This window comes from Castor canadensis, chromosome 12 (assembly GCF_047511655.1).
Source record: "Castor canadensis chromosome 12, mCasCan1.hap1v2, whole genome shotgun sequence".
NCBI classification, from domain to species: Eukaryota; Metazoa; Chordata; class Mammalia; order Rodentia; family Castoridae; genus Castor; species Castor canadensis.
The window spans coordinates 56867591-56890397 of record NC_133397.1 but is presented as its reverse complement, the minus strand read 5'-3'; the positions used below and the strand labels follow the sequence as shown (position 1 = coordinate 56890397).

Genomic DNA, 22807 nt, shown 5'->3' with positions numbered 1-22807 from the left:
AGGCAGACTCAGGTTTGGACCCCAGCTCTTCCAGGCATCTTCTACAAGCTTTGACAACTTCTTTCCATAGTCATCTCAAAGACCAGGCCCTCAGGAATGCCACCTCTAACCCTAGAAACTAACTCACATCCCTGTCTATGAATCTCCAATCTGCTAATTCCCTATAATTTTTACTGATAACACATATCACCATTTGTAATTTTGCATTTTGTATGCAGAATGATTTGTCTAATTCACTTTTCCTTGCTGATTGCTAAGTTCAAAGAGGGGTGGGACCACGTCTCTTTCATGTCTCATTTTATCCAGGGACTAGCACATAGAATATAGTCAATAAGAACTTGAGAAATGAGTGAATTACACTGGACTTTCATCATCTACAAAACAGGATAGTAGCACTTCCCTTCTAGGTTTGTGGTGGAGATTAATGAAACTAGATAGAAGATAGATGATAGATAGATAGATATACACGTACATATATATGTAGATATAGATATAGAGTTTAAATCCTCCGTGTATCTTTACAAAGTAGGCACTCAAGCAGGGCTGTTTCTTTGCCACCTTTTGTGGACCCACCTGACCACCAGAGGTGCCACTGAATGATGGAGTTAGCCAAAATAGAAAACCTAGGACTTTAGCAATCCACGAATTTCATGGCAAGTCCCTGAATAATCAAAACTAGTTGGCACATTACAATTAATCGCCTCTACTCTCCAGATGTCCCTTGATGGCAGGAAAAGTTATCTCCAGCTTCACTTTCCTTCCCATCCCAGACAGAGAGCAGCCAAAGGGACTGTAAATCCATTGCTAACATTTTCAGTTGTTTGAGTTATGTTCTACCAGAATTAAGAAGGTGACTTTAAAAACATGAAGGAGAAATAAAGGTTGCACTTCCCAGAGCAGAGTACAGGTGTAAAATGAAACTGAACTTTTAATATGAGGCGACTCTGGAGGAGGAAGTACTAAGAATATTTTTACAGAATGCTTGCATTATGGGTAATTTTTTTTAAATCCAAGCTTCGACTTGTATGACACTGAGGCATAAGTCTACCACTTAATGACATTTATAACTCTGTAACAATACGTTTTGTATAAATTACTGCTGAGGCTTAACATTTCTGATTATGATATATAGAATAAAGTGATGTCATAAAAGCGAAGTTTGTAAGTTACGATCTGTCTTGTTGCTTTAAATAAGAGGATTTCTGGAGACAATTGCCTTGATGAATATAAACTCAAATGAACCTTGAATCTCTTCAATTATTCTTATTTAGAATTCATTTTCCTTTGAACTTTCATTTAACTCAAAGCACAATCGTTCCATTATAAATCAAATGTGAGCTTGTCTTTCCTGCAATAACAAGTATGCTTTAAATAATGAAGCAACACCTATGATCATAAAAGATAATGTTTCAATGCACCAAAATACAAAAGGTAAAGAGATTTATTATCCCAGTTCAGTGATGAGAGCTGAATATTTTTGTAGCAACAGACATCTCTATTGCAGACAACACTTTTTGTTTGACATTCTAGTGATTTCCTTTTTTGGAATACTGGGGTTCCTCCTTGTCAATGAGAGAAATTCAAGATTGAGAACACGATGCTGGTGAGGACAGAGAAACTGAGCTCTCTCCTTGCTGCTTCCCTAGGAGGTTAATGGAGAGAGAAAAAAAATGTTTCTACTTCCCTGGACTCTTTTCCTCTAAGAAAGGGCTAAACTGCATCATTCCGATTCATCCTGAACTCTAAACTCTATGCCTCTATCTGCCTTTCCTTTTGCACAGACCTAAAGTGAGGAACAAGTAAGTCAATGGATGCAAATACTCCTTAAAAGGCAAAAAGGTGCTCTTCCTCATACTTGCTGATTTTCACTCTGCATTTTGTAAATACCCTTACACATCTATTATGTGAGCTAAGCTATCAAAACTAAAATTAAAAAGCCCTGGAGCATCTCTGAGCCGTCACAGATAAAAGAGTACCATAAAAAGGGGCTTCTGGAGTTCCCATAATGAATTCCCTAGAACGGGATCGAAATCCCACATAATAGGTCAAGCGACCAAACCACCCCAGACCAAAGCCTGTGTCCACTCGGAAGCTCCCGGTGGACAGGACAGAGGACCGCTGCACAGGGAGCTGAGCAGCTGGCAAGCTCTCTTCCTGTTACCTCTTTATGCGTTCCATCTTCAAAGCACTGGGACCTGTCTTCAACGCACCCTGGGGTGTGGGATTTACATTTTTAATATTGGCATTTATGACGTGGCGCTTCTTCCTGGCTAATTGGTATCAGAGCAAAATGTTTGCCTCTCTCCTGAAATAAATCTCTTCAAGAGCTTCAATCGCACAGGCTTTTGTTCTACCCCTCATTTGAAACGGGCTCTATAAAGCCGCCAGACCGCACTACATAATCTTTCGCCTCTCACGTTTTTAAATCTGGGGTTTATGCTTTAATGGCTTTGATGTGCTTACTAGTCAGTCCGTTACTTAAACCACGTTCCTCCCCATCCAACACCCGCCTCTCCCCCAGCCTCGCAGCCTGTACCCTCTGAAGCTGAAAGGATTTATTTATCATCCAGAACGTTTCCATAATTTTGGAAACATATGTTTCGAAATTGCATTCCAATATCTCATACGATGTTCTTTGTCTTGCATCTGTTCTATAAAAACAAACAAAACACACACAATTATATTCCGATGGCTACAGAGCCCACATTTTCCACAAGAGTTGGTTTTTCCACCACAGTAAGAGCAACAAAAAGGCACTTACACATCCCTCGTCATCTGAAATCACATTCTTGTGTTAATTAGCGTCAACCACTGATAATAGCAAACTTCTACAACATCACTGTGTGAAACTTTAATTGACTCCTTTCCAAATTCATTTCAATTTTTCAAGATAATTTCTTTATTGAAAGTCAGCTATTGTTGAAAAAGACAAATCTCAAGACAGTACTCAACAGGCATGGACAACCACTCAGGAACCTTTTGTCCTCCTGGGAGATAATGAAATTCAATAAGACTACTTTTTAAAAATCCACTGCTCTTCAAGTATGATGTATTTGATACATTGCAAGAACCTTTGTAAATGCTACAGTGTACCCCCCACCCAGCACAACAATAAAAAAATTAAATAAATAAAAATCCACTGCTGACCCTGGAATAGCCTAATGCAAAGACAGCGAGTCAATGCACAGCAAAAAAATAGCAAAGGCAAAAAATAGAAAGTAAACTGAATGAAACCCAGAAATAATTGGTCTTTCATTAACTGCTCCAACTGCATAGCAGCTCCCTCTTGCTCAAAACTCTTATGTATTACATAACATCTCCTTCCCTCCTCCCTCTATTACTTTCTGTGTGTGTGTGTGTGTCTCTCTCTCACACACACACACCATTTAAACATAAATCATTTTACACTCACTGTGTGTCCCTAGAATGCATCATGTCAAAACAGCAAAATTAGATCTAAATCAAGATCTAATTCATTCTATCTATTAAAATTTTCACCACTGAAATAAATGCTCTCACTTCATGTTTCTGCCTAGCCCTCATAGTCGTAAGGTTTTGGAACTGCTCAGAGAGAGGTAAGTCTGATGCTTGCTGTGGTATGCAAAGTGGAGAGGGAACTCTGATTGTAATACCTGCTAGCATCCCATATTGTAAATACCTTCATCATAGTCAATTTCAAGCTACCAAACTGATGTCACTGAGTGACAAAGTTGGGAATACCCACACACAACTGTTCATACAACATGGTGTTACGAACTGGTTCCCCCACACCACTGTAACTCAGAGACTTAAAAATGTTCCCAATGCCTTTGACATATGGAGGTAGTGTAACTTTTGTAGTTTTCTGTCAACCATTACATTTCTATTACAGTAACATAAAGGCATTTGTGAATGTAATGTTGGCAACATCAAGATAAGAACGCTAGGAAACAATACCTACATCCATGTTTCCTGGTTCCAGGCACTAAGCTAAGCGTCTTCAGTAGAGACGCATTTAAGTCATTGAGCCAGCAGTCAAGCCAGGCAGAATGATACAACAGCCAATTGTTCTTACCCACCATACTCTGATTCTCAGGCTTGTCAGAACCCAGCCACTGCGGGACCACAGGCAAGTCATAGTTTCTGTGCCTCAGTTTCCTTAACTGTAAAATGGAATAATACCAACCTTACAGGATTTGGAGGTAAACTGAGTGACTTAAGATATGCAAAGTGATTAGAACAGCACCTGACACACTAACTGGCACTAGTTGGCTCCTCACAGCCCACAGAATCCTATGACTCTTTCATAGTGTCCTCTGATACAGTCCCATGGGTTGGCAATTTCTTTTTGGAAAGGGTCAGATATTAATATTTTAGGTTTTTAAGACCATATACAGTCTCTGTCACATAAGCTTCTAATTTTTTTAAAGTCTTTAAAAATGTAAAACCAGCTGTTAGCTTGTAGACTAAAACAGATCACAGACTGGACTAGGCCCACAGGCCACTTGGTCTAACCTCTGTGGTAGACCAAGATGGAGAACCCTGTTTTAAAAGTCATGTGTTTTTATATAACCAAATACAGAAACATAGAAAGACACATGCATCAGTTCGCTCATGTTCGCCACAAATATTTGCTCATCAACAGTTTTTTTGTGTTGTTTGCTTTGTTTATGGTGCTGGGGCTCGAACTCAAGGCCTCACATACGCTAGCAAAGTGCTCTACCGCTGAGCCACAGCCTCAGTCCTTTATCACATCCTAAGTGCCAGGCACTGTGCTGGATGCTGAGGCAGGGAAGACAGAAAAGTACCTGCTCACAGCCCGACTGCTGCAGGAGGAAAGGGTCACTGTGGTTAGGGGACAGTGATCAATGAAGGGAAGGTGCCAGGAGGCTGTACAGAGGCACTGAGACTTCGTCCTATAGGCCTCTGGGTTCCAAGCTCTTTAACACAGAAATTGGTCCTCAGGAAAAAAATCTTAATCTAAGAGCCATATAAATAAAACTAACCTGGTGAAAGGAGGAGGAGCAAGCTCCTGCTGCCTGCTTCCCCATAGGCAGGTCAGGGCACCTGACTGCCTCCTGGCGGTGTGCTTGGAAAGTTAATGCTCCTGGCCATGGCAAATTAGAGGCCCAGGGAAAGCCTACTGCCATGGCTCCATTTCAACAAATTCTTCCGAAGTCAATAAATTTCCTATATCTGCTTTTATCTTGAACAGACATCTTGTTCTTCCCCAGTACCTCTTCCTTTGCCCCACGGCATGCCATCCTGTGCTGTCCTGATTCTTTCTAGAGCTATTTTCTCCCCAACCACATGACTCATCCTGAGGGCAGGAAGTGCACCTTGCTTCTCTTTATCTCCTTCAGCAGGCATGCAGGGCCAAGGGGTGGGGAGGGCGCTACTGAAGGGATGCTCTCGTCCAACCCTAGGATCCTGACTCCTCATAGGATGAAGAGCAGTAGCAAGCATTCCATTAGTGGAAATGGAGTATTTTGAGGGGAGATGTTAGTGTATTTCATGACTAAGAGTTGATTTGAACAAAATCCTTGGATCATAAAGTATTATTGCTTTAGATCAATACATACCTAACTTGTCTCAATTTTTACATTCCTTTTCTTCTCCATTCTACAACTAGCTTTCTCTCCCTGCAATTGCCAACCCTTGTGTTTAAGAGTCTTGTATGTGCATGCGTTGTAATGTTTAGAAATAGCATATGCTCCTGGGGTTATTTTTTTATTACTGTATTATTGTGCCTGCTAATGGGGTTCAGTGTGATGTTTCCACACACACATACAGCATGCACTGATCAAATCCACCCTCCCTTCTTCCACCACTCCCCCTACCCTTCTCAATCTCTATAACACAACTCAACCTTCACATCAAGTTTTTAACATCCACATTGGCAAGAGAACATGCAGAACTTGTCTTTCTGTCTCTGGCTTATTTCACTTAACATAATTTCGTCCAGTTCCATCCACTTTGCTGCAAATGACAAGATTTCATGCTTCTTTATAGCTGAATAATACTCCATTGTCTATGTATGCTATATTTTCTTTTTTTTTTTTTATGTGGGATGGGTAATGTGCGAATGTCACAACAAGGTTTGAGGGAGGCACATGGCACACAAAGGAATGAACACCCACTCATCATGCCTGTGAACACTTTCTTTATCTATTCACCTAGTGATGCACAGCTAAACTGGTTCCATAAGTCAATAAAGTCCTGTTAGTTAAGTCACCTCATTTTGAGTGCTTTTTTATAGCAGCCCTAAGAAACTAATATTCTCTGCTTTGCAAGTCCTGCCAATCTAATGGGCAGAGTGTATCTGTGCATTTGTTTTTATTTGTCTTCTCACTAATGAGCTCTTCTCATATGTTTTTAAGTTATATGGTTTCCTTGCCAGTTTCTACCCTTTGGCCATTTTCTCATAATATCTCCTATCTTTCTTTTATTGATTTGCAATAGTTCCTTGTAAGTTCTAAGTATTAGTCTCTTGGAGTTAGATACTTTAGAAACATCTCCTCCAAACTATTATCTGTTAATTTTATCAGTTCTTCACTGGGAAAAATTGCTTAATTTCTATTTAATCCAATTCACCCAGTTTTTTCATTTATGATTTGTGTGTTTGGAGTTTTGCTTAAGAAATCCTTCACCATGAGCTGGTTAGAGTGGCTCAAGTGGCAGAGCACCAGCCTAGCAAGCACAAGGCCCTGAGTTCAAACAATGGTACTACAAAAAAAAAAAAAAAAAAACAGAAACCCTTCCCATTTCTGTTACAAAGATATTCTCATACTGATACTGTTCCATGAACTATGCTGTTTTATCTTTAACATCTAGTTAAAGTATTATATACAGAGCTGGGGTTTTATTTGTTTTTTGTTTTGCTTTGGTGGCTTTTGTTTTTACAGACAGGTTCCTGCTATTTGGCCCAGGTTGGCCTGGAACTCACAAACCTCCTGCCTCCCAAGTGTGCACCACTCACCCAGCTACAGACTTGTTTAACAAACCACAGCACAACAAAACACTTCAAAGTATAGTAGCTTCAAACAACAAATACTCATTTTGCTCACATAGCTGCAGTGTTGACACTGGTCAGCAAGGATGGTTCATCTGGAGGCTGGAAGTAACAGCTGAAACAGCTCAGTTGGGGCTAAGGAATCCACTTTCAAGATGGCTTACTTAGATGGCTGCCAAATTGGTGCTGGCTGTCAGCTGGGAGTTCAGCCAAGCCCCAGGGCTGGGGGACCTCAGTTCCCTTTCTACTTGGGCCTCTTCACAGGCTTCTTGAGCTTCCTCTCATTGTCAAAATCAAAGCTCATATGTATCACTAAACAAGTCTATATCGGCCTTAGATACTGCTCCAAAAATCACTTCCACCATAGTCAGGACCTGCCCAGAATCAAGGCAAGGAAACCTACACTTCACCTCTCAAGGGAAGAAGGTCGAAGTCACTTTACAAGAAGCACCTGTGGGGGTAGGGGAAACAATGCTGCCATCATCGTTGAGAAGAGAATCTTCCACAGTATCCAATTTTCTTAGCAGGTCATCTTTATCATTGGTTAAATTCCTTAATAGGAATGGGCTATCAGCTGAGCTCTCCACTCTGTCACACAGTTCTATTTGTCTATATCTCACCACATACAGATGTTAAGGCTTATGTCTTAATATCTTAACATTAATATCTTATTATGTCTTAGTGTCTGATGGGTAAGTTTTCCCTCTTTGTTCTCCTCTTTCAAATTTGTTAGTAATTCCTGAACCTTTAATCTTCCAAATGACCCTTCAAATACATCTATCTGCTGGGCAGTGGTGGCCCACACCTGTAATCCTAGGTACTCAGGACACAGAGATCAGGAGGATCGAGGTTTAAAGCCAGCCCTGAGTAAAGAGTTCCAGAGACCCTATCTTGAAAAAAAACCCTTCATAAAAATGGAGTGGTTCAAGGTGTAGGCCCTGAGTTCAAACCCCAGTACTGAAAAAAACAAAATCCTACTAGGATTTTCTTGGGAATGCCTGGAGTTTATCAGTTAACTTAGAGAGAATCAACATAATTTTATATTGTCATTTCACTCAAACACATAGAAATTACTCCAGCTATTCAGGGTTCCTTATGTAAATAGCACTTAAGAATTTCAATAATTCTCGTACCAAGGTTTTGCCTACCTTTTAGCTAATTCCTAAATATTTCATAGCTTTTGTTGCTTTCATGAGTATTATTCTGTTTTTAAATATACTTTCTACCATGCTTTTTGCTAGTGCTAAAAAAAATCCTGTTTGCTATTTGTAAGTGGTTCTTGCATCTGGCGACCATGCTTAATGCTAATAGGTGAATCTATTGTTTTTGCTATGTAAATGATCATATTATCCCCAAATAATGAGTGTTATCCCTTCTCTCTATTCTACACCTGTCTCTTTTTCCTTATTTATGGTCTTGACTAAGCCCAGTGTTGTGCTTAGTCGTGAATAAGAATGATGATGGTTGTCTTATTACTAACTTTAAATACATCTTTCTCCACTAAGCATAATTTGTGCTTCAGGTTTTTCAACATAAAGGTTTGAAATTTATTAAGTGCTTATGTTAATTACTTTTTATCTCTGTAAACAAAATGCCTGATAGAAACAATTTAATTGGAGAAACGGGCAGAACAGTTTCTGCCTGGAAGCGAAAGGGATGGGGTGGAAGGGGGGGAAGGGGAGAGAAATGGCCCAAACGATGTATGCACATATGAATAAATGAATTTTAAAAAAAAAGCAATTTAAAAGAGGAAAGATTCATCTTGGCTTATGGTTTCAGAAGGTTTGGTCCCTGGTTGCTTGACCCCATGTCCGTGGGCAGAACATCATGGCAGCAAGAGTGTGGGGTGGAGATCTGTTTACTTCATGGCTGACAGGAAGTAGAGAGGTGAAAGGGGACTATGGACCCAATACAACCTTCATCAGGCAGGCCCCACTTCCCAAAGTTTCCAGAACCTCCCAAAATATCACCATCAACTGGGAGCCAAGTGTTCAAAACATGAGCTGTGGGGACATTTTATATTCAAACTGTAACAGTGCTTTTTTACATTCACTAAGATCATCATGTGATTTTTCACCTTTGCTCTATTATTCACCACAGTGAATTATTACTATATCCAGCCATCCCTTTATGGCTGAACAAACTTACCAAATGAAAATATATTAATATCTTAAAACTAACATTTGATAAGCCATTACAATGTTTTATTGAGGGTTTTTGTGTCTGTAATCATAAGAGGAAGAGGTCAATGATTTTCTTGTCCTTAGACAATTCTGGAATCAGGAGTATATTCGCCTCAAAAAATAAGAGTGGAAGTTTTAATTTTTCTATTTTCTATTTTGAGATTGCTGGGATTTAACTATAAAACTGTCTGAGCCAGGTAACGTTACATGTGTGTGCAGTAGTGGGGTTTGAATGCAGGGCCTTACACTTCCTAGGCAGGCATGCTACTACTTGAGCCACTCCACCAGCCCCACTGTTTTTAAGTGGAAGTCTTTGATTACTATTTCAATTTCGGGGGTGCTTATTGATTTATTCAAGTTTTCACCGAGTTTTTACCTCTGCTTTCACCGATAGAGGAATTTCAGAATGTTCTCTACATATGTTCACTTCACGTAAATTTTCCATATTTGGCAGGACAAAGTTATTCATAATTTAGTTCTTATCAGTTTTGTAATTCTAAGTTGTATCTCCCTTTCCATTTGTATTTTATTAAATCTTTTTCCAGATCAGTATTTATTAATGCACACCTTCATTAACTACAGGATGTTTCCTGTATTTGCATTCCAAAAAGAAAAACAGGTTTTTGGCCGGCAGTCTTCTCTACCTTTTCTTTGTTTGTTATTGATTTCTGCTCTTGTATTTATTTCTTTCCTTCTTGTTTATTGTGATTATTCTGCTGCTCTTTTCCAATTTCTTGGGCTGAATTCTTAATGCATTTGATGTCAACCTTTTTATTTCCTGAAAAATAGATAAAAAGCAGTATTTTGGCTATACCCCATTTGTTTGGATAAAAAGGGATTCTATTGTCATTTGGTATCAACTTTTTAAATTTTTTTGTTAACTTCCCCCTTATACTCATTAGGAATGTTATAAGTAAGCCTTCCTTTTAGCTGAAGAGTTTCTCAATAATATTATTTAGTTTCCTGACAGATGGGATCTTTTTAGGTAAATTTTAGTTTTATACTATTGTGATCAGAGAACACAGTATGTATAATTACCATCGCTTGGAATTTATCAAGGCTCTGTTTCAGCTGTTATATGGTCATTTTTACCATTGTTTCTTGTGTGGTCAAAAAATATTTGTGTTCTCTATTGCTGTGCACACTTCTAAGTTCAACATACTTCTAAGAACATGAGCTTTTGTTGTATCATTCATGTTGCTTTTTTTTTTTTTGTGGTACTGGGGCTTGAACTCAGGGCTACACCTTGAGCCACTGCACCAACCATTTTCTGTGAAGGATTTTTTTGAGATAGGGTTCTCAAACTGTTTGCCAGGGCTGGCTTCAAACCTTCATCCTCCTGATCTCTGCCTCCTGAGTTGCTAGGATTACAGGCATAAATCACCAGCACCCGGCTGGATGAGTTATCAATTTCTAACTCTAATGGGTTAAATTAACTGTAATTGTTGACTCATAAATTTCTCCCCCCAAAAAGAGTACTTTGTAGATGAATAACAGAGGTATCACAGAATAGTTTGTGAGATGCCCTCAAATCACTTAAGAATGCCACAGTAGGAAATGAATGAAAATTGAAGGACTGCCTTCATCTTGGCTTGGACTACTGCCCTTAAAGTGGAAAGACAGGACTTGGCTACTTTATCTGCAAAAGGGGAACCCATAAATCTAACTGTGTGAATGTGTGGCTGAACTTGATATTCCCTTCAGGAACTTTTGCCTCAAGATCTGGATCTAAATTAGGGATCTGCATAAGCCCACCTGTAGGAGACATCACCAATCAATCAATCAATCTTCAGACAGACCTCCACTCATTGAAAGAGGGGGGGTTTTTTTGGCAATTCTGCTATCAGCAGAAAATAAATGCCACTCTGACATTTGAGACTTTAGTCATATCTAAAAAAATTGAGGTCTAATCCTGGCCTCAGGTGGCCAAGTCCATTTAAGATTGTTTCCTGGTTTGCACTACACAGGTGGGTGACCCGTTCAGACTCCTTCACTCACTTGGAAACACCTTCTATGTAAGTAAAATGCCCTTTTACTTTGTGAGAATTCCTAACAAATTCCTGTTACTCCTCGATACTACAGTCTGAATGAAGCAAGAAGATATCAGAAAGAAGTTGTGATACAGTGCAGACCCATAAAGGAAAAGCCCACTAAGCTGGTTAGGATGGAGCCCTGGTGGACTCTGTGGGTGCTTTTGAGAAGGCATGGCTCCCAGAATAATTTAAACCAAATTTGGATCTCATTCTCAAGATGGAGGATATCACATATGGTTGAACAAAATTAAAGGAATTGAGATATGTACAGTATGGCTTATAAATCATGAAATGCTCCATGGATACTAACGATTCCACTCTCTTCTTTGTTCTTTCTGCAAACTTCTTCATCTGCTATTGGTCCATCATGTAAATCTCACTTTCAGCCCTTGGCAGACAACATTGCAGAGTCAATAAAATCCATATGAAGGGAGCATTACCGACTTCCTACCACCAAATTGATAAACCCTCCAGCAATTATTTTATTCCTCTCTAATTTCATTGCTGTTTTCACAGAGATTCTTCTACTCCCTATCCAGAACCAGTCTTGCCTTAGATAACTAGCTCCCATCCCTTTCTGCCTTCTCCAGAATCTTCCATCATCAGTTACCCCCTCCAGACCCTGTATCTACCTTTTGGTCCCTAGTAGATCCTTCATCCTCATCTGTGCCACATTGTCCTCCCCACCTGACCCCAGTCCTGCATTCTCTTTTAGCTACTGTCCACTCTTGCTTCTTTCCTTCACCAATATCTCATAAGTTGCCCGCACTTCCTCTATCCTCTTCCTCACCTTCAAGGCTGATTCTCTCATACATGTTTCCACCACACCTAACTTGGCGAAGTCTCCATGTTGTCCCCTCACTTGACCTCTCAGAAACCTTTGACACAGTGACAACCTGCTCCCTACTTTGAGAGATGACCTCCTTTCTTCATTCGAATGAATGAATGAATGAATGAACCACAGGGAGTGCTGTGCTAGCTGAATTGTTCCCATCTGCAATCTGAATACAGACAGTCCTGGACGAACAAAGGTTTGTCTTACAATCTTTTGCATTTATAATGGTAAGAAAATGATACACACTCAAGAGAAACCATACTTCACATTTTGAATTTTGATCTGGTCTTGGGCTAGCAATATGCAGTATAATCCTATCTCACAATGCTGAGAGGCAGCAGCTAGCCACAGCTCCCGGTAAGCCTCAAGATCACAAGGGTCAACAACCACTGCTCTACTGTGTTGCTAAGCCAAGCTGTTCCATAAGTCAAGAATATTAAATGCACACTTGAATTATGATGTTTTCAACTTATGATGAGTTTATCACGGTGTAATCCCATTGTAAGTCAAGGAGAATCTGTATGACCAACGCCTCTTTCAGCAAATGTCTAAAGCCCTACCCTTCTAAGTCATAGGATAGAGGTCCAGAGGGTGGGTTTCCCACACACAAGAAATAAAGTCCTCCAGGACCTAACACCATGTTATTCAGTTATCATGGGAGCTGCCATTTCTAACAAGGTGGTCTGCAAACTAGAGAGACCGCCCAAACTTTATACTACTGGGGAGGAAACAAGAATAATTTTCAACTCAGAAACCTTGGCAACCAGGACCTCACTCGCCTCCCCATCCTAGAAACCACCTCTCAAGCCTTTGGTGCAAAAAGAGTTGACAGGAGTTTTAGTCTACAACCCTGACTCCATGACACTTTGGGCCACCACTCTAGTATGACCTCTAAAGGTTCCTGGCCCACAGGCTACCAGGACATTTGTCTCGTTTTTCTCATCCATCCCCCTGGAAGCAGCACCCCTGTAAGTAAACAATTAAGAGATTGCCTTCTGTGTGCTGCCTTTGCAAAAAGCAACACAAACATAGTCTTTACCCTCCACAAGTATGCACACTGGCTGTGAAGATGGGAGCAGGTGTGAGGAGAGAGGGATCTCTGAGCAGGCTGAAAGGTGTAGTAGGAAGTGATGCCAGGTGAAAGCAGAGCAGAAGTCCAGGCCAGAAACCTACTCCCCTCTGCTGTTCCTTTGCAGACTACCTAGAGATCTGCCCTGGCAACCCAGAAGGGAAAAGGAGGTAGAGGGCAAGTAAACGAAGAGGAAGAATGGGGCATGAGGACAAAGAAAGAGGGAACAATTAAGATACAATGGTGAAGTAATCCCAACTGAGGCAGGAGGATTGTGAATTCCAAGCTAGCCTGAGCTACCTAGCAAGACCTTGTCACACACACACACACACACACACACACACACAGACACACACACACACACATTCATACACAAATATAATGGTGAAAGTGAAAGCTATTAATACAGGACAAGTCTAATTACAGCAATTAATTTTTTGTAGTTTTTCACATGGCACTTACACAAGGACTGTCTCACAGAATTCCCGAACAGCCCCAAAAAAATACATTACCCAAGTTTTACAGGCATGGAGTCTGCAACACAAAAGATTGTGAAGTTCCCAGTCTTACACAGCTGGCAAGTTGCATAACTAGGGCCTAAAACCCTGGCCTCTGACTCCAGCACTGTCCTCTCTCCCCTGAGGCTCATGACCTACACAAACAGCAACTTATAGGAAAGACAAAGTGAAGGGCTTCTTCTCTTTCTTCCCACCTCAGCAAACTGCCATCTCTCCCGTCATACTCACCTTCTCCCTTCCCCACCCCACACACACAGGAAACTGATGGCCAATAGAAAGTCACTTGATTGGTTGCCTAAAGAACATGCGTGCTTTATTTACCAAGAACTGGGGCAGAGCCTCTGGGCTGCCAACATCTTGTTCTAGCACAGGGAAGATGTGACTTGAGTTATCCCCATCCCTTCCTGGTGCAGATCGTTATGTGTAGGCACAAATCTAAGAAGAGTAGATTCGGGAGATTTCAGGGACCTTACAATGAGTTGAGGACATGATGCATTTATCATTGTCATCATAGCAAGCAGCAGCATGATAGCAGCTGACCCCTCTAGAGTACTTGTTGTCCATGGCACCATGGTAGAGCTTTCAGTGGCTGTGAATACAGCTTCATCCTCATGGCCACCCAATGACAGAGGCTCTAGTCTGATACAGTTCATGCCTGCCAATATCTAGACTGGTGAGGAAAGGCTTCAAAGCGGAAAAAGACTGATGTGGTCCACTACAAAGAAAGAGGACAATGGGCCGGGGATCACATACAAGAGAAATACTGGGAAAAATATGAGATGGGGTCTGACAGGTTTACACAGGAAAGAGAAGATCAGAAGCAGCCTGAATGGTGCCATGCAAGTACCATCACTGATGGCTGGTCCTTCAGACTAGCAAATTGAGCATCAGACAGAAGGACAGGTGGAAAAAGAATAGGAACAAAGACCTTGGTCAAAAGAGTTAGTTTAAAAGTGCATGGTAAAACCATGAGAAATCGGTTGTGTAATCTGATGGCTGGGTCCTCAGGTATGTGGGACAAAGTTTCCATCCTCAGAGTGACTCCTGCTGAATCTTCTCAGTCACCTCCGTCAGAACCAAGAAGTGTGTGTGGTTGCTGCTCTTGAAGTATAAGAATAGCCCTCTTGCTGTGAGTGAAAAGAGGATCAGGAAAAAGTGAGTCAGTGGTAGGGTGGGAAACCATGTTTGCCATAAGTATGGTACATCCCGCTGCACTGGACCCCTCTGCCCAGGGAAATGATCCATTCTCCTGAGTCATGTGGTTTTTTATCTTAGCTGACTCCAGACACTTCTGCCTATCACAAACCAGCATAATGGGCTACACACAATCCACTCTGTCTGCTTACTCCAAACTCTCCAGACAGGGTAGCCTGGCTCTACGGCCCAGGAACCTCCCATTGAGCCAGGTAGGCACTGCATATAGGCTTGACCCTCACAATACACACCAGTATATTGTGACTCCCCTTTGTAGCCACACAACCTGTGCCTGCTGCATTCTTGCCTACCACCAGGCACAACATCCTAATGTTTCATGGAGATCTGCAGTCTCTAAGGAACAAAATCTGACAAAACCAAAGAGAAGCTGTCTCTCCCAAAAAATTAAACATTATTAGTCAGCAGAAACACTGTACATTTGGTCAAATTCCACTCAGTTTTATAGTTCTCCATTTTTAAGAAGTCTTGCTTCAGGAGCACAATTTTAACTTTTAAATATACATTACATTAAATGTGTATATAATATATATATGTATGCAATGATTTTACCATTTAAACTATATAAGACGACAACCACAAAATTGAAATTCTGTCTTTCAAAGGGTTTTATGTACTCTACTAACTGAAAACAGCTTCACAATAAAAGGTTCCATTTTACAAGTGAGCCCTACCCGAAATAGTAACTATGGCCTCAAGGGCCATTAGCCCACTGCTATATAAAGGGTTTAGAGCATATAAATGTCCATTACCACGACTAAGCATAGTCATCTAATTTATAAAGAACCCCTTGTCAGGGCCCTGTGGCATCCTACAATTACACTGCCCCAATTAAAACATCCTAGAAGTCTAACAGGTTCATCTGGAAAGGAACCACCCTGCAAAAACATGACCCACCCCCAAAAAGTCCTGAAGGAAGGGGTTCTATGACAAGGGACAGCAGCAAAGGGCTTTTCAGATGGAAAGGGAACGTTGCAAGGGTCTGATACCCATGCTCAAAGCCTGCCAAAATCCACAGAGCTGCATACTAACCCCAAAGTAAAGACGCATTATGAGAAGGGCTGTCTGGGTGTCTGTGTCAGGCTCTCCTAGTAAATCTGGCATTAGCTTGTTACAAATGAACACTACTGGGCTCTAGATCTGGGAAATCCAAACAACAGCTTCAGCTGGAAAGCAGGAGGAAGCTTCTGCTTTCTGCTCCTGGGAGCATGAAGGTGGAAACCTTCTGCAGTCCACCCTTAGTTATTCTACAGTGGTGTTCAGGATCCTGGCCAGAGTCATTGCCATCTGTCTTGTCCATTCACAATTCTGTCACTACCAAATGGAAAGATGACTCTCAAACTTTACCCTCTATTCCTAGATATCAGTGTACAAATGAAATTTCCAACAGACATAAGAATTTGCTAAACTAGTCAGTAATATTATAAAACATAACATAACATCTGTGAAGGTAGAGGATGTAAGGATGTATACTGAAAGCTGTTGAAAAATGGTGGGGGGAGTAAGGCAATAAGAGACAGTAGCGGAAGGGATTGAAAAGACCAAAGTAAAGCACACCCACAGTGGGAATACATTGAGACACCCCTTTGAACATCAACTTAAAGATAAATAATGAAAGACAGGTTTATAAAATAGGTACAGTGTTGGGGAGGGCACTAGTGGAAGGAAGGAGGGTGAATGAAGGAGATTAAGGTGAGGGTATGTGGTTGATGGACTTCATATATTTATATGAAATAGAACAAAAAAACCTCTTGAAATTGCTTTAAGTGGGGTGGGGGGGAGAGGTTTGAGGGGGAGAGACAAGACACAAGATAAGCCTAATCAAAATTGTCATTATGAATCCCCCCAATATAACAAGTATATCCTAATAAAAAAATTTTTTAGCTGGGTGCCAGTGGCTCATGCCTGTAATCTTAGGTACTCAGGAGGCAGAGATCAGGAGGGTCCTGGCTTGAAGCCAGCCCTGGCAAATAGTTCACAAGACCCTATCTCAAGAAAACCATCACAAAAAAAAAAAAGAATAAAAAAGAAGAAGAAGAAGAAGAATTTACTAAACTAAATGTCTCCAAAGCTGATCTTAGTGGACAGTGAAAATTGACCCCAAAGTATACTGGGGAGAAAAGCATGCAATGAAGAAAAGAAAAACATGTATTCACAGATGGACAATGGCAGCCATGCAGTGCTACGCCCCACTCATCACCCAACTCATTCCCATCAACTTATCACAGATACTTTCATGTTAAGACTCAACATACTGATAAGAGCTCAACCAGACAGGGACTCTAATACTGCCAGGAGGTGGGTAAATTGAATTTCGTTTTTAGTTCTAGAACTCAAACCCAGACCTCACACATGCTAAGGCAAGCCTTTGTCACTAATCTACATCTCTAGCCCCTAAATAGGACCTAAATAGCAAAGATTTTAAAATACAAAGAAGTAAATAAAAAATAAGTTATAACATTAGTCTTAGAAGTAATTGCCACTATCATTTTAGTATTTCCTGTCAGTATTTTTCTTCATATTTGATAAAAATTTTAAGTAACTTAGAGTGTACTTTCTATATAACTCTCCTCCACAGACAGAGGGAGAAGCCTGCACATGCTTGACGCTGGACATCAAAAAGTTCACTTCCTCCAGACCAAGCTTTCTCCACACACTAATGCCTGAAACTTTAATGTTAAAGAGTTATTTCATATTCTCTATCCCTCTTAAAAAGCAGATGGAAACCAGGCGCCAGTGGCTCACACCTATAATCCTAGCCAATTAGGAGGCAGAGATTAGGAGGATCACAGTTTGAAGCCAGCCCAGGCAAATAGTTCATGAGACCCTATTTCAAAAAAAAAAAAAAAATCACAAAAAAGGATTGGTGGAGTGGACTCTAGGTGAAGGCCCTAAGTTCAAGCCCCAGTGCTGCAAAAAATAAAATAACATAAATCAAAATTAAAAAGCAAATAGACCTAGAAGTGCCAACAATGTACACTAGCTGGCACTTTTCCAGTCCTCCTGTGCCAGTGGCAGACATCAATAATCAATCTCGTTACTTCTACCTTGAGAGATATCTGAGATCCTCAGCATAGCACTCCAAGCAGGTAAATTGGGATATGCATAGAAAACTATTTGCTGCCTCTTATTAAAGTGGTGGGAGTAGTCAACTTATATTTTATTGGGAGATGAGTCTTACAAAGTTCTGTCGCATCCATTAAATTTGAGCACTGTTTTCTTGAAGGTTGTTACTATCATTGGTTTGGTTGGTTTTTGTTTGTTTTGTGCCAAAATGGAGGATTTATGACTTTCCACACATCATTCAATGGCCACTTGTAAGAGGCAGGTCTCAGGCTGTAGCATAGAGCACAATGCTTATGGGGAATAGAGCCCATCACTCTTTCTCAAAACAGCCCTCTCTTACACATGGGTGTTCTGAGCATCAGATTGAGGAGAGGAGAGTGTGAGGGACCTTGAAAGCACTGAGGATCAGGAAAGAGCATTCCCAAAAGGACACAGGATATCAGAACCCAGAGATTATGGGCAGAAGAGACACCATCATTTTGCAGAGAGCCAGTTCTTTTCCCTTGGGGACCAATAAACATATTCATATTTCCACCCACAACTACTATCTGGCTGGAATTCCACCAAGAATACCACTATGGGCAAGAAAAGCCCCCACCACATGAAAGGGATCAAGCTGGGTGAATGAGTTGCTGCTCCTTGGGCTGTTCTGCCTCATTAGTGCCAGCTCCCCCATGCCTTCTCTGTTCTCCAGGTTGAAAAGGATCAGAGCAGCCAGGCGGCACTCCCAAGGTCTTCCCCAAGTTCCAAATGCCCAATGGGAAAAACCACAGTCCACCATGGCACTTTCTCCTTTGGTGCTTCAGACTTCACACACCCACACAACCCACACACACACACACACACACACACACAGTCTGCTCTGTGAGCTACAGTTCCTGCTATGTGGCTCTATTTTCATTGGAGGCATGTTAAGTTTAGCTCCTATAAACAAGAGATTCCCCTTGCAGAAATTGTGTGTGTGTGTGTGTGTATCCCCAGAGGTACCCATCAACTCACCCTCCAACCCGATGCACCTTTAATATTAAAAGTGCAACATTCCTAAAAGTGTTTTTAAAACACCAGAATTAGATAGCGTGTTGAATTCAAAGTTAACATACGGATTTTTTACTTTAAAAGGCTAGATTTTCACAACAAACACACGTTGCTATAGAGACAGCATAAGCCTATGTAAACTCCAGGCATTCATATTCATAGAAACTCCTGAAGCAAGACCAAATGTTGGCCCTGACATTCTTCTTCTTGCCAACTTCCAAATAGTGCGCAAATTATGCCAAAAATAAATGGGTGTGACTAACACAAGCTCAGAACTTTCTTTTTTAATCTACCTTGCAGGCAGCATTTGTTGATATAGGAGCTGAGTGTGTAAAGCATACATTCCCCCTCTATAAATCCATCTGTTTTATTTACACTTCCTAAAATACCTGCGTGCACATTTTTTCCATAAATCGTACAACTGCTAGTAATCACGTATCATTTCAATCTGTGTCCCAGTTCTATTTTAACACTCTGTCTCTTCCTTTTTGTTTGTGTTCCATTAAGCACATACTACAGACACAGCAGTCAAGATTTAACTCTTCTGATCCCAAGTACACACTCCTGGACTCTGCAGAATTATAAGCTTTTACATGGACAACACCTCCAAGGTCTGCAAGCCCAGGGTAAATCCTATTACAAGCTCAGAGATGTCAAATTGGTTTCTGTATTGACCTTCTTTCTTGTGACCCCCTGCCCCGGCCCTTCAGGCCTCAATCCCAAATCCCTCGTTTCTCCCTCACTGAGGTCAACCTGTACGACGATTGTGCTCAGCCCTGAATCTACTCTATCCTGTGCTGGACACTTGCCGCTAATTACTGTAGTCACACTTCTTAATTCAACAAGAGCCTGGCGGCTGTCTGCCATCTCCCCAGCGGAATGGGTCACCAGCTATCTCCCGCAGGTCACTAAGTCAGCATTTATTTCCTGATAGGAGATGGCATTGCAGGGTATCTGTTCCAACATGAATGGCAAGCAACGATAATTAAAAGTGATACACCCATTCAGACTCATGCGATAGTGATAAAAAAAAAAAAGTAATAATCCATGAAGGGTGGTGGAAGGAGGAGAAAAAGAGAAAAAAAATCTGGTATCTGGTTAGCCATGGTAGATAAGGTTTTCATTTTCATTTAGAGTTTCTGGGAAATAACGTGGGTCCTTTGTTTTCTTTTCATTCACACAGGAGTTTGTGCACAGGGTGACTACAGTGCAAGTGGTAGGTTTGGATTTTCCATAAAGGAAGGAAAAGATTCCTCTCCAAGGCTGAACCCTGTCACGTGGAAGCAGGGATTGGGTCCCATGCAGAACCTTGTGTCCTCAAAGGCCACTGTGACTATCTCATGGGTGATGCCAACCTGAACCTTAGAAACTGAGGAAATCAATTGTGGCCAACCCTCTGTCAGCCAGGAGGGGGTTGAACCTGAGCTATGTGAGCTGATTATCACCCACCCAGATTCCCAGCCCCCATCCTGAGCACTGTTCTCTAGAACAGCTCCATACTTCTGGTTCTGACATCTTGCTGGTAACTAGGTACTCCAGCCATCCCTCTGCATTTTACACACAGGCTATGTACCTGCATGTACGTGTGTAGCTCAGATCTATTTTAGCCATGACTGGGATTATCTATGACCTACACCCACTCATCACCACCTCTCCCCTTTTGCCACCTACATCTTAAGACAGCTTCCCCAGAACCAGACCTTAGAACTACAATTCACTTGCCACTGTTCCCAGGGGATTCTACAAAGGGAGTAGGGAAGCAGAACAGGGACAGTGAAAAAGTTAAATCCAGGTGTGACTACAGGCCACGCCCAGCCTCACCCTGATTCCACTGGGAACTTTGGAACAAAGTGTCCCCACAGAGGCAAGGAGACCAGCCTTTCTTATCCCTCACAGCCAGTCATTTGTTACCGGCCACCTCTGGGCAGATGGAAACACCCAGGCACTCTGGCTCTCTGCGTTGTGGCCCAAGCCGCCCCTCTGAAGAAGTCTCAGGTGCCAGCCTAGAAGCAAAGTGCAGCTGGGCAGTGGGTGCACAGAACTGGGAACGGGCACCAGCAGGGTCTGTTACATCCCTTAGGAAGCGAACATTGAAACTATCTTAACCTTAACTTCTTATAGCAATTCTTAACCTGAAAAGTTTAGAGAGGCAGGTATAAATCAGGAGAGAGGAGCAATTACTTCGCAATGGACTGTTCACTGATCTTATGTCACACCCAAACCAGGAAGTAAGTGTGGTACCTGGACACCTGAATATCCAAGTGCCATGTCTCAAAACACCTACTGAGCCTTAAATTGTCATTTGGTTTCCCCTCCTGCATACCACAAATCTAAGCATGATTTTCCAACTCCACCAATGTGACAAAATTGTAAGGGACCACCTCCCAAGCCCAGAACACCCTCCTGTTCTCTGATAAGCCTGCCCACACCCACCAGCAGCTGCTGGGAGAAAGGCCCTCCCCACACAGGGCTACTCACAGGATGGTAGGGCTCCATTTGCCAGCTACAGGTGAGGGTGCAGGATGGAATCCGAGTGCCCCAGCTCAGGGGTCTCCCAAATCCTGCCAGGTACATGGCCTCTAGTTATTATTTCTTGCCAAGCCTTCCTCAAGAAAAGAATGAAAATGGCACCATGACAGGAAAGGGAGGAAAGGCAGCAGCAGGGACTTCCCTCTTTCACTTCAAATGGTTTCAAATGGGTCCAGGAGCCGGTGGCTCACACTTGTAATCCTAGCCACTCTGTAGGCAGAGATCAGGAGGATCAAGGTTCAAGGCCAACCCAGGCAAATAGTTCACTAGACCATATCTTGAAAATACCCAACACAAAGCAGGGCTAGCAAGTGGCTCAAATTGTAGAGTGCCTGCCCAGCAAGCGTGAGGCCCTGAGTTCAAACACCATATTCAAATGGCCATCTCTCACAGGACAGCAAACTGTCCCATAAACACCCACAAGCTATTGGGCTGTATTTAATGAAATCTGACCAGCAGTAAAGGATACAAATCACACCCAGGACCTGACCACCTCAAACCCTCCTGCCTGCCCCTCCTCCCCCACAAGCCCAGGGCTGTGCTGACAGCACTCTGAACAAAACAGAAGAAGGGCCAGGAAAGGAGGGCTCAGCCTTGAACTGCAACCTCCTGTGTCCTCTCAGATCCTAGAATTCCCCACCTACTCTCCTGCTCTCTGCCCTCTGCCCTCTGCCCTCTTCCCTCTGCTGAAGTCCTTCTCCCCTCCAGCAGCCAAACTAAATGCAGGGAACCCGTTCAGTTTACAGAAGGTGAAAATCAAGATGGGATCCAAGCCAAGACTTGTCTTAAAATAATGGGGGTAGGGACACATATGGGAACAGAGGCAAGTTAAGGCTATTGGCTCACTATCATCTGACAGTGAACCTGCCAAAACAAAGTTTGCAGTTTTTAGAGGGTTTGGAGTGGGACAGAAGGCATTGAGAGTGTCTTTATCTATCCTGATTTTAAGAACAATTTTTCATCCTATTCACTCACTGCTTACACTGATAGGGATTTTTCATTTTCTTTAAAACAAAAAAACAATAAATGACACCTCTTTCCAAATTGCCCCCAGTCTCTGCAGAGATGGGTCTGTTTTCAAGAGAAGTACCTCTCTGACAGCTGTGGATTAACAACAATAACCATTTGCATTTGAGAGGAGCTTTTAAGTTTTCAAAATCCTCCTCCATCCATCATCCCACTTTATCCTCCTGACAGCCTGGTGATGCAGGTGGAGCAAGGATTCCCAGGGCCTGCCTTTAGTGTAAGCAAAGTAGATTATGTACTCAGTGGATCTGGGGGCCCAGGAAAGGCCATATCGCCTCAGAGAATCCCTCCCAACAAATTGCATCTGAAA

At 41.9% G+C, this 22807-nt stretch overlaps 1 long non-coding RNA gene and 1 pseudogene across 2 annotated transcripts in view; both read right to left on the bottom strand.

Annotated features, from left to right (window-relative positions):
* The window catches only part of LOC141414826 (uncharacterized), a 56586-nt gene extending 34493 nt beyond the window's left edge, over nucleotides 1-22093 (bottom strand). For both annotated transcript variants that reach the window (XR_012439712.1, XR_012439714.1), the window contains exon 1: nucleotides 21421-22093. This is a non-coding gene — a long non-coding RNA (uncharacterized lncRNA). The remainder of the gene's footprint in view (nucleotides 1-21420) is intronic.
* Nucleotides 6044-6139, bottom strand: LOC141415343 (small nucleolar RNA U13; annotated as a pseudogene).
* Nucleotides 22094-22807: the final 714 nt, after the last annotated feature.